The following is a 9554-nucleotide window of genomic DNA, read 5'->3' on the forward strand; positions in this document are numbered from 1 at the left end:
AGAACTTGTCTCAAAATCAAAACAAAAATACAATAATAATAAAATACAAAAAAACCACTGGGACTCTTGCATGAATTATAAAATGCATTGTTTAGCTAAGGGTGCATATGCCTTAATCCTATCCCTCTTGGGAAACAGGCAGGAAGATCACAAATTCACATCCAATCTGGCCAATTTAGGGAGACCCTGTCTAAAAAACAGAACATGAGGGGCTGGGGATTTAGCTCAGTGGCATAAGTGCCTGCCTTGCAAGCAGGCAGTTGTGAGTTCTATCCCTGGTACCGATAAAAAGGAAAAAGACAAAAAAAAACCAGAACATGAACTGGGGTGTAACGTGGTACAAAGGCCTAGGGTTCAGTCCCTAGTACAGGAAAAACAAACAAAAAATCAACAACAAACTTTGGGCCTGAGAAGATAGTTTTATTGGCACCTCGAGTGTTTTTAGCATGGTAAAGCTCTAAGTTTGATCCTCAGCACCAAAAAGGAAAAATAAGATGCCTTCTACATTTCCCAAGCTCCATAAACTCCCCCTTCACTGAAGACTGTCCAGTAAGATAACCTTTTCATGAAAAGCTTGGTGAAGAAATTAAAACATCACCAAAAATTCCCAGTGTTTAACTTGCCGAGTTTATAAATTTTAAGGAATTACAGACAGTGCATTCCAAGCTGATACCGAGTTTTCAGCCAGGAAGATAGCTACACAACCTTCTTAGTGTTGACTGGACTGTTGTCTAAAAGTACGTGGGACCTGGATCAGCACAGGACCCAGAGATAACAATGTCCAAAGCTACAGCAAATGCTCCCAGCTTTATCACAACACTCCCACACTCCCGCACCAGCCCTGTGCCTCAGAGCCTGAGAATGCAGAGCCAGGCCTGACAGCAACGCTGAAGCAGGTGTGGGCTGAGCCTGTGGAGCCACAGCAGAGTTTTTGTTTTATTTTCCTTTGTTTTGTTGAGACAGGGACTCATTATGCAGTGTAGGTTGGCCTTGAACTCACTATGTAGCCCAGGCAGGCCTGCAATTTGTGGCAATCCTCCTGCCTCAGCCTCCCAAGGGCTGGGATTCAGGCATGTGCCACCATGCCTGGCTCTTCAGAGGAGATTTTGGCTAAAATGTTCTGCTGGTGCAGGGAGGCTCAGGAGGGGAAATGCCTTTCTTGACTCAATGTGTGCATATCTATGATGCCTGGAATGTTTTGCCTGCTTTTCTTTTTTTTTTTTAAGTACTAGGGATTAAACCCAGGCCTTTACATATGCAAGGCAGATGCTTTACTACCGAGCTCCATCCCCAGCCCCTTTAATCTTTATTCTAAATTTTCATTAGTACATGCTCGCGATACATAATGAACGCCTTCACGCAGAGGAGTTGGCACACACACGTGCCGTATCTCAATTGTTACTTCTCCCTCCCTCTCTCCTTCCTCTTCTCCTTTCGTCCCTAGATCCCTTCCTATCTGCCTGTCATCTATTCTTTATTTCTTCCTCTTTAAATTATTTTTATTTGTTTTGAGGCAGGGTCTTGCTAAATTGTCCGGACTGAAGCTGGAACTTGTGATCTTCCTGCCCAAGCCTACCGGGGCCTGGCATCCCAGGTGCACATCAGTATGCCTGACTGTCATTTTACCCTTTTGCAAATTCTTTAATACCTGAAGTTACAGGAGGCGGCTGGGTTTTCCCATTTGCTTCTGCATTCAGCCAATTGTGAAACCATCTATTATATACAGCACCAGCTCACATGACAGTTTACATGCATAAAACAGTAAGGTTAGTCTTGGGATTACTAGGAAAACATTTTAACCTTGTGAACATCTTGTAAAGCTTTTGGGAATTCTTAAGGGTTTCCCAAATTACGCGTTGATTATTGCCAGTCTAAGCCTAAGCCTTTTTTTTTGAACCAAGGTCTCGCTCTGCAGTTCAGGCTGTCCTTGAACTCACTTTGTAGCCTAGGCTGGCCTCGAACTCACAGCAGTCCCCCTGCCTCAGCCTCCTGAGGTTGGGAGTACAGGTGTGTGCCACCACGCCCAGCTCTAAACCATTCATGGTCAGGTGTGCTACAGCCAGGAGCACACATCCTGCCCAGGTGCGCTGCCTCGGTTGGGTGTCATCCCTGCTCCGGGGTGCCCTCCTTAGGATTGCTGTGTGGCCCCCTCACTTCGTTAGTCTCAGTCACCAGTTTCACTTCCTCAGTGAAATCGGTTCAGCCCCGTGGAGGCAGTGTCTTTACAAACACTAATTGCCACCCTCCCCTGGGTTGTCCATTTGTTTATGGGTTTATCATTTCAAAACATGTGCTTCACCTGGGCAGGTACTTTGCTCTGCTCACACACTCAGTACTGAGGTGTCCACACTCAGTAAATATCTGTTGATTGAATAGATATACAGATAACCTAGAACACGCTCTAATCTATATTCAAAATAAGTTATTTGACAGAAATTTTGGTGGTTGACAGGGACAGGGAGGTGGGGGGAATGAAGAAATTTTTAATGATTACTGAGTTTCAGTTTGGGAAGACAAAACAAAAGTCCTAGAGAGAGATGGTGATGATGGTTGCCCAGCAGTGTATATTTAATGCCACCAAACTGTACTTGTAAAAAGGTGCCAGGGCGATACTTTTCATGTTATGTATATTTTAACCACATTGGCAAACTTTGGTTCTTTACCCATTGCAAATGTACTGATCAACCATTCATTATTATTATGAAATACCTGACATCGACTACTTATGAAGAAAAAGATTTATTTAGCTCACAGTGTTGGAACACGAGGCAGAGAAGATGAGGGTGACACTGACTCGGCCTCTGACGAGGGCAGCTGGTAACGGGACACACATGGCAGGAGCCACGGGGAGGAGGGTGTTCACTCTGCGGCCAGGAAGCCAGAGAGGAAGATCAGGGTTTCACAATCCCCTTCCAGAGGGCACCCCAGTCCAGCCGCGGCCCTGCCTTTGGGCCCCATTTCCTACGCGGCGCATCACCTCCTAAGAGCGCCACCCCGTGGACCAAGCGCTCAACCACAAGGGACTCCGGAAGGGCGCGCACCCGGCCGCAGTTGGGCGAAGCCGTGACCCGGCTCGCAACCGAGGAGGGCGCGTATCCGTGAGACTCGAGCGTCCTCAGCAAGGTTCTGGTCCAGCGGGGGGATCGGATTCATTACAGAAACAGTTATTCACAGTCATTTTAGAGCTGGCCGGCTGGGGAGGGCAGAGCGGCTCTCGGCATGAAAACAGGAGGAACAATGCAGGACTTTGCCCTGCGCTGTTATTACAATCAAATAAAATCCCAGGTCAAGTGTCACTTCACACACACACACATGCACACGCTCGCGCACACACGCACACACGCACGCGCAGAGTATCAGGAAACAGCCTGTCCATCTTGGCTGCAAAGGCAGGGATTTTGGTTTTCTTGGCTTTGGAACTGTTCTTGGAGCCGGGCCATCTAGGGAAACTGAGCAAGTCCACGGGACCATCGGGCTTGGGCTGGCTCCATCAAGGACACAAAAAACAGACTATCTGGCCCTCTCCCCAAGTGGAGCAGACAAAAGTGCCGTTGATGCTGCAGCCGTGGAAAGCTTTGGAAGGGCCGGTGGGAGGAGGCTTGGCCTGAGCAGGCAAACAGGCCGGCTGAGCCCGCGAGGGAAGACGGAGCTGTGGGAGATCCCGCCCAGGCTCAGACCCGCCCGGCTGTTTACACCCTTGGCATCTCCTCTAGGGGAGGGAGGCAGCCTGCTGGGCTTCCCCTGGTGTGAGGAACATCACCCATAGTAAAGATGCTCCTGATGGAAGGCTATGTGGCGAAGTCAAGAGATAAATAAATAAATTGAATATATATATTTAATTTGACCTATAATTTTTTTCTTTGGGTTTTTTTGTTTTTGTTTTGGTGCTAGGGTTTGAACCCAGGGTCTTACACATGTTAGGCATGCATCCTACTACTGAGTTGTACCCCTTCATGCTACCCCCACCCCAATTTTTTTGCAGCCTGCACAGAAAAAAAAATCCCAGAAGGAAATGCGTTGCAATATTAGTGACGTCCTTTGGGTAGTTGGATAAAAGGTCTTTTTTTCTTCTTCTTCTTTGCATCTGGTTGTGTGTTTAGCTTTTCCTGACAGAATGTGCTGTGATCATCGTAAGCACATTTTACAATAGGGCATCACCGTGAGCTCCGCCAACCCACAGCCCCTCAGCACGGGGAAGGTGTGTGCTGTGGAGAAACGGCCCGGGGAAGCCGGGAAGGCTCTCCAGAAATATTTGGCAGTTCCATCACACTGGCTGCCCAGGGGAAACGGCTGCAAGGCCTGAGCAAGGGTCCACCCCTGCCGTTTTGCCTCAGAGTTTCTCTGGTTTCCCTGATTAGTTTAGCAAGAAACACAGTAGCAGATGTTATTTTTGCCAGGAAAATGCAGTCCAAACTCCTAGTGCAAAAGGAGCTTCTCGCCTCTGCCCCCTGCCCATATCCCTCACCTGATACTCAGAAAGACTTCTGAGTTCAGGGGCCACAAGGGTTTCTCAGTGGCTTGGAGATGTGGGGGCTGCTAGCTCCACCCTGCTCCGCTTGGGGCTGAGCGCCTCTGCCCCCACCCCAGCCAGGCTGGGACCTCGCTGCTAACCTTGCGGATAATGACACACTTAGCATGTTCCTGAGCAGGAAAAACTGAGTTCATTCCCCACCCCGGGGAGGCAGTCATCTCTGTATTCTTCGAGAATCTGTTTCTTGGCCTTTCCTTCCCACAACGATGGTCAGATTTGTGCAGTCCATGATCTCTTCACACAGGGACCATGGCTGGAGCTTTGTCACAGGCTCCTCAGAAGAGCAAAGAGCACGCTCAGGGCCTCTTCCTAAGTTCAGGCTCATAGGGCGCCCTCAGACTCTTGACTTAGAGAGGGGAAGGGGGTGCTGGAGATGGACCCCCGGGGCATAAACTGCTGTTGGCAAGGACAGCCGGGTGACTTTGGGGACAAAAGCTGAGGGAAGCCTGGCAAGTGGCCCCTGCCTGAGGGGCGCTGCTAAGTTTGTGCCACTGCAGCAGTCACTACCCCCAGGTGGGACACACACAGGGCAGGGCAGATGGGCAGGGGAGAAGGCAGCAGCGTGGAGGGGAGAGGCTGCTGCGCATAGGGGAGCCCTGGGGTGAGAGCAGAGCAGGGACAAGAAGCGAGCCTTGGTGTAAAGAGGGGCTCGGGGTCCCCTGCTTCTCCTGTGAAATCAGGGCCCTTCAGTGATCTTCCCGAGCAGGATGATGTCCCTGTTTCCGTCCCTGTTTCGCTGTGGCTGTTGCTGGTTTCCTTTTTCTGTGTGTGGGGAGGGCTCGCACTCACAGCTCTGCACTACACCTGTGCTCGCTACTGAGCCACATTCCCAGCCCTTCTGTTACATCCTGGGCCTGCTTTATTTTCTTGTTTTTGTGGTATTGGGTAGTGAACCAGGGAGCGCAAAGCTACAGCCCCATCCTTTTTATCTTTTGAGACAGGGTCTGGCTAAATTGCCCTGGCTGACCTTGGGCTTGCCGTCCTCCTGCTTCAGATCCCCGAGAGCCCTGAGCAGACGCCCCATTGCCACCAGCCACTGGCCCTCTCCTCATCTCCCCGCTCCTCTGCACAAAGGGCTTCATCCTGAGAGGTGACAGCGTAGGGCACTCCCTGTGGTCTCCTCTGGAGGAGCCAGATGGCCGTTGCAGATGGTGTCCTCTTGTGGTTGGGACAGCAGGGCACTGGCCACATGAAGCCTGGCGGATTCACTGGACCCCTCCGCACACCACCAGCTCCTTCAAAATCCTCCCTGCCCTTCTCATCAGCCACCTGCAAATGACATCGCTGTCCTGGGGTGTGTATGTGTGTGTGGGGGGTAGTCCCTGTCCTGCCTCCCCTCCTCCAAAGGTGACTTCAGCTGTCCTGGGGTGAAGAGAACTGAACCCAGCGGGTCACCGCGGGGAAGGGCCTCAGAGAGATTAAACTAGAATGAGGTCGTCGGGGTGGGGCCTAATTCCCAATAGTACAGATCCAGGGTGTGTTTTTTTGTAAGGAGTGGAGACACCAGGCAGCCATATGCAAGCCAAGAGGCGCGGCCTCAGAGGAGCCTGCACTGCCCACCGTGGCTGTGGCCTTCAGGCCTCCAGAACTGCGGACACACGTGTTTGTCGGTCTGTTTGCGGATCAGCCTGAGGTGGTTTGTTGTGGCAGCCCCAGCAAAGTCCTCAGCGGCCTGGTGGCCTCTCTGTTCCTTCTTGGGACCGCGCACAGGGACAAGGGGGGTCGCAGTTGAGGGCTGCCCTGGAGGAGAGTGAAGGGGCCGGGCCTCCAGGTCCCCTGCGTGGAGGAGGGCAGGGGACGCCCGCAGCGCCCCCTCGGCCCTGTCTGTCCAGGGCCATCGTCCGCCTGCTGCGCTCCAGGCTCCCGCCGCCCGGCTCCTCTTCCCGGGTGCTGCTCCCAGGCCCTGGGCTGCTGGCAACACCTGTCCTCTGGGCCACCAAGGCCGCTGCAAGAGGCTGCAGCTGCTTCCCCGCTGCTCCTTGGGGCGGCGACAGCGAGAAGGAGGCCCGCGCTTAGGACCCGAGGGCTCGGGGGTCCCAGGCCTCAGCCCCCGCGGACCCCAGCGAGGGTAGAGCAGTCGCCCCCTGGTGACTTCGAGGCTTCCAGCCGGCTTCTTAAGGGACCAGGTACAGTATCAGAATGAGCTGGGTGTTTGTTTTTCTTTGAGGCCTTCTAGCATGGCCTGGCCTCGAACCTGTGATCCTCCCACCTCAGCCTCCCGGGTGCTAGAATGAATTTTTTCACAAATAAAACCAAACAGTTTTGTTTAAAAACATGCAGTGAGACTGGGGATTTAGCTCAGCGACACAAATGCCTGCCTGACAAACACAAGGTCTAGAGTTTGAGCTCCCGCACAAAAAAGAAAAAGAAAAAGAAATGAGCCTGAGTAGTGATGCAGGCCGGTCAACCTAGCACTTTGGGAGGCTGAGGCAGGAGGGTAGCATGGGAGTGAGGCTCTGTAAGAAAGCTCTGGGTCCAGTCCCCAGCATCACAAATAAATCATAAAAATAAAATAACACGAGACATTGTGTCCTTACAGCCTCTTCTTCTGAAGGTGAGGAGGAATCAAGAGGGGACAGAAAGAAGCAAGATGGCAGGGAAACTGAGGATGTTTAACCTGCCCGTCGAGGCAAAGGTAACTTTGCTCCAGCTAACAGAGCCATGTGACCATCTGCTCCCCACCACCTCAGCCCTGTCCCCTCTTCTCCAGGAAGCCAGGAAAGGCCCGGTCCGGTAACCGCCCAGTATCTCACTGGCATCGATAGGTGTTTTCGGTCTGGGTGGTGACCCCGGCCCTGGCTCTGGGGCAGTGCAGCACTGTGGGCTGCACTGGCCCGCCCACCTAGGGACAGGGCCCTGGAGCGCTGCCCTCCTGCCAGGCCCGCCCATGCTCACTCTCTGCCACAGTCTGGCCTTGCTGTGGTTTGTCCACAGGACCTTGGCTCCATTTCTCTATCTCCCCAGAGCCCAGAGCGCTCTCGAGGCTGGCAGCCCTGAAACTCTCCAGGCCCCTGGGCTCCAGGCAGCTCTGGACAGCTTGTGCTGCCCACTGTCCAGTAACTCTTTGGTGACCTCAACTTTTTGGACAAAGGCTAAAAGTTGTAAGTGTAAAAGAAAAGCCAGATAAATGTACCCCCTCGTGGGCAAAAAGGCAACCATTTCTAAAGATTATAAACCACCCTGTGACCTCCTTGTCCCAAGTTTAAAACTAGGCCCATATCTTTCACCAGGCACTAAACTAAAATTAAAATGCATTAAAAATCTAAATATTAAAACAAACATTAAATCTGTTAGATTTAGAAAAATAAATACAATTTTTTTTTAAAAAAGGCCTGTGCAAAGGAAATGACCACCGAAGTTCATCAGCTCTGCCACTGTGGGTTTCATGTCTAATAGCCTCGAGCCACCGCTGGGATCCAGGGGCTCTGCACAACTCCCAGGACACAGCAGAGACTAGGTCAGTGTTCTACCCTCACCCGGCACAGTGACACACACTCCTAATCGCAGTGCTCAGGGAGACTGAGGCAGGAGCATCCCAAGTTTGGCCTTAGTCTGCACAATTCAGAGACTTAGTGAAAAATGAAAAGTTAAAAAAAAAAAGGACAAATGAAAGGGCTAGCTGTAGCTTAGTGCAAAGGCCCAGGGTTCAGTTCCTAATACCAAGGCAGGTGGGGATCGGGGCGGGCGGGGGGTGATCAGACTCGGGGTGCTGGACGGCAGGCACATGGGTCACCTGGAGAGAACGCAGCACGACTTCCTGACCACAGGTGAAGAGACGGAAGGAAACAGGATCCAGGGTGCTGACATGTGCCACTGATGCGTGGCAGAGCCGGCTCCTGCGACGGGGGGATGCCAAGGAGTGGGGAAGGCAGGATTCTGCCTGGGCCGTGTGGAGGTGGACTGAGCTTCAGGACAGCCAAGTGGGAAGGAACCACCAGGACGGCGGGATCTGAGGTCCAAGAAAAGGGCGGAGAGAAGGTGGTGAAGGACTTGGCAGTCATCAGCCTAGAAATGCATTCCGATCGGAACCCCAGAGTGGGCAGTTCGTGCAGCGGAGGCGGAGGAGCCGAGGAGGGACCCTGTGCCCCTGGACAGCAGCGGCTCGGCAGTGCTCAGGTGAGCAGGCATGCTGGCAACCCTGGCACAGAAGCTTGGAGAAGCAAATGTCCCAGGAAGGAGTATTAACCAAGCTGAGAACTGCTGAGAGACAGGTCAGATGGCAGCAGAACACCTGAGCACCCTGGTGAGGTGATGGAGGGTGCTGGTGTCCTCAAAGGAGGTGGTAGAGCCGATGATGGAAACAGAAGTCAGAGGGTCGTGTGCTAAGGAGAGCAGGGGAGGGGGCGATAGACCGAGTGAGAAGCCCAGGGGAGACCCCGTTTATTGTTTTTGGTAGTGGGCATTGAACCTAGAGGTGCTTTCCCACTAAGCTATGTCACCAGACCTTTTCTTTTGAGACTGGGTCCTATTAATCTACCCTGGAACTTGCTATCCTCCTGCCTCAGCCTCCCAAGTAGCTGGGATTTCAGGCATGAGCCACTGCCTTACAGAAGATATATGTGTAAGTCTCTGCCATTTCTTAGCTCCTTCATACTCATGTACCTCTTGTCTAGAGGAGTAGGGAACAAATATCGATTTGCTAAATACCAGATTTTATAATCCCAAGAACTTCATATGATAATCATACCTCGACAAAAGTGTTAAAATATTAATAACAGTAGCCAGGGGTGGTGATCCTCACTTGTAAGCCTAGCACTGTGGGAGATTTTTTTTTTTTTTTTTTGTCTTTTTCCTTTTTATCGGTACTGGGGATCAAACTCACAACTGCCTGATTGCAAGGCAGGTGCTTATGCCGCTGAGCTAAATCTCCAGCTCCAACTGTGGGGGATTTAAAGTTCATGCTCAGCCTGGGTAATTTAGCAAAACTCTGTCTCAAAATCGAAGGGGAAGAAAAAATAAAAAGTGCTAGAGAAATACCTCTGTGTAAAAGGCCTTGGATTGGTTCGATCCCAGTATCACATGA

This window comes from Cavia porcellus, unplaced genomic scaffold, assembly GCF_034190915.1.
Source record: "Cavia porcellus strain 051 isolate PalLab524CR breed Dunkin Hartley unplaced genomic scaffold, mCavPor4.1 scaffold_32, whole genome shotgun sequence".
In the NCBI taxonomy this organism is placed as follows: Eukaryota; Metazoa; Chordata; class Mammalia; order Rodentia; family Caviidae; genus Cavia; species Cavia porcellus.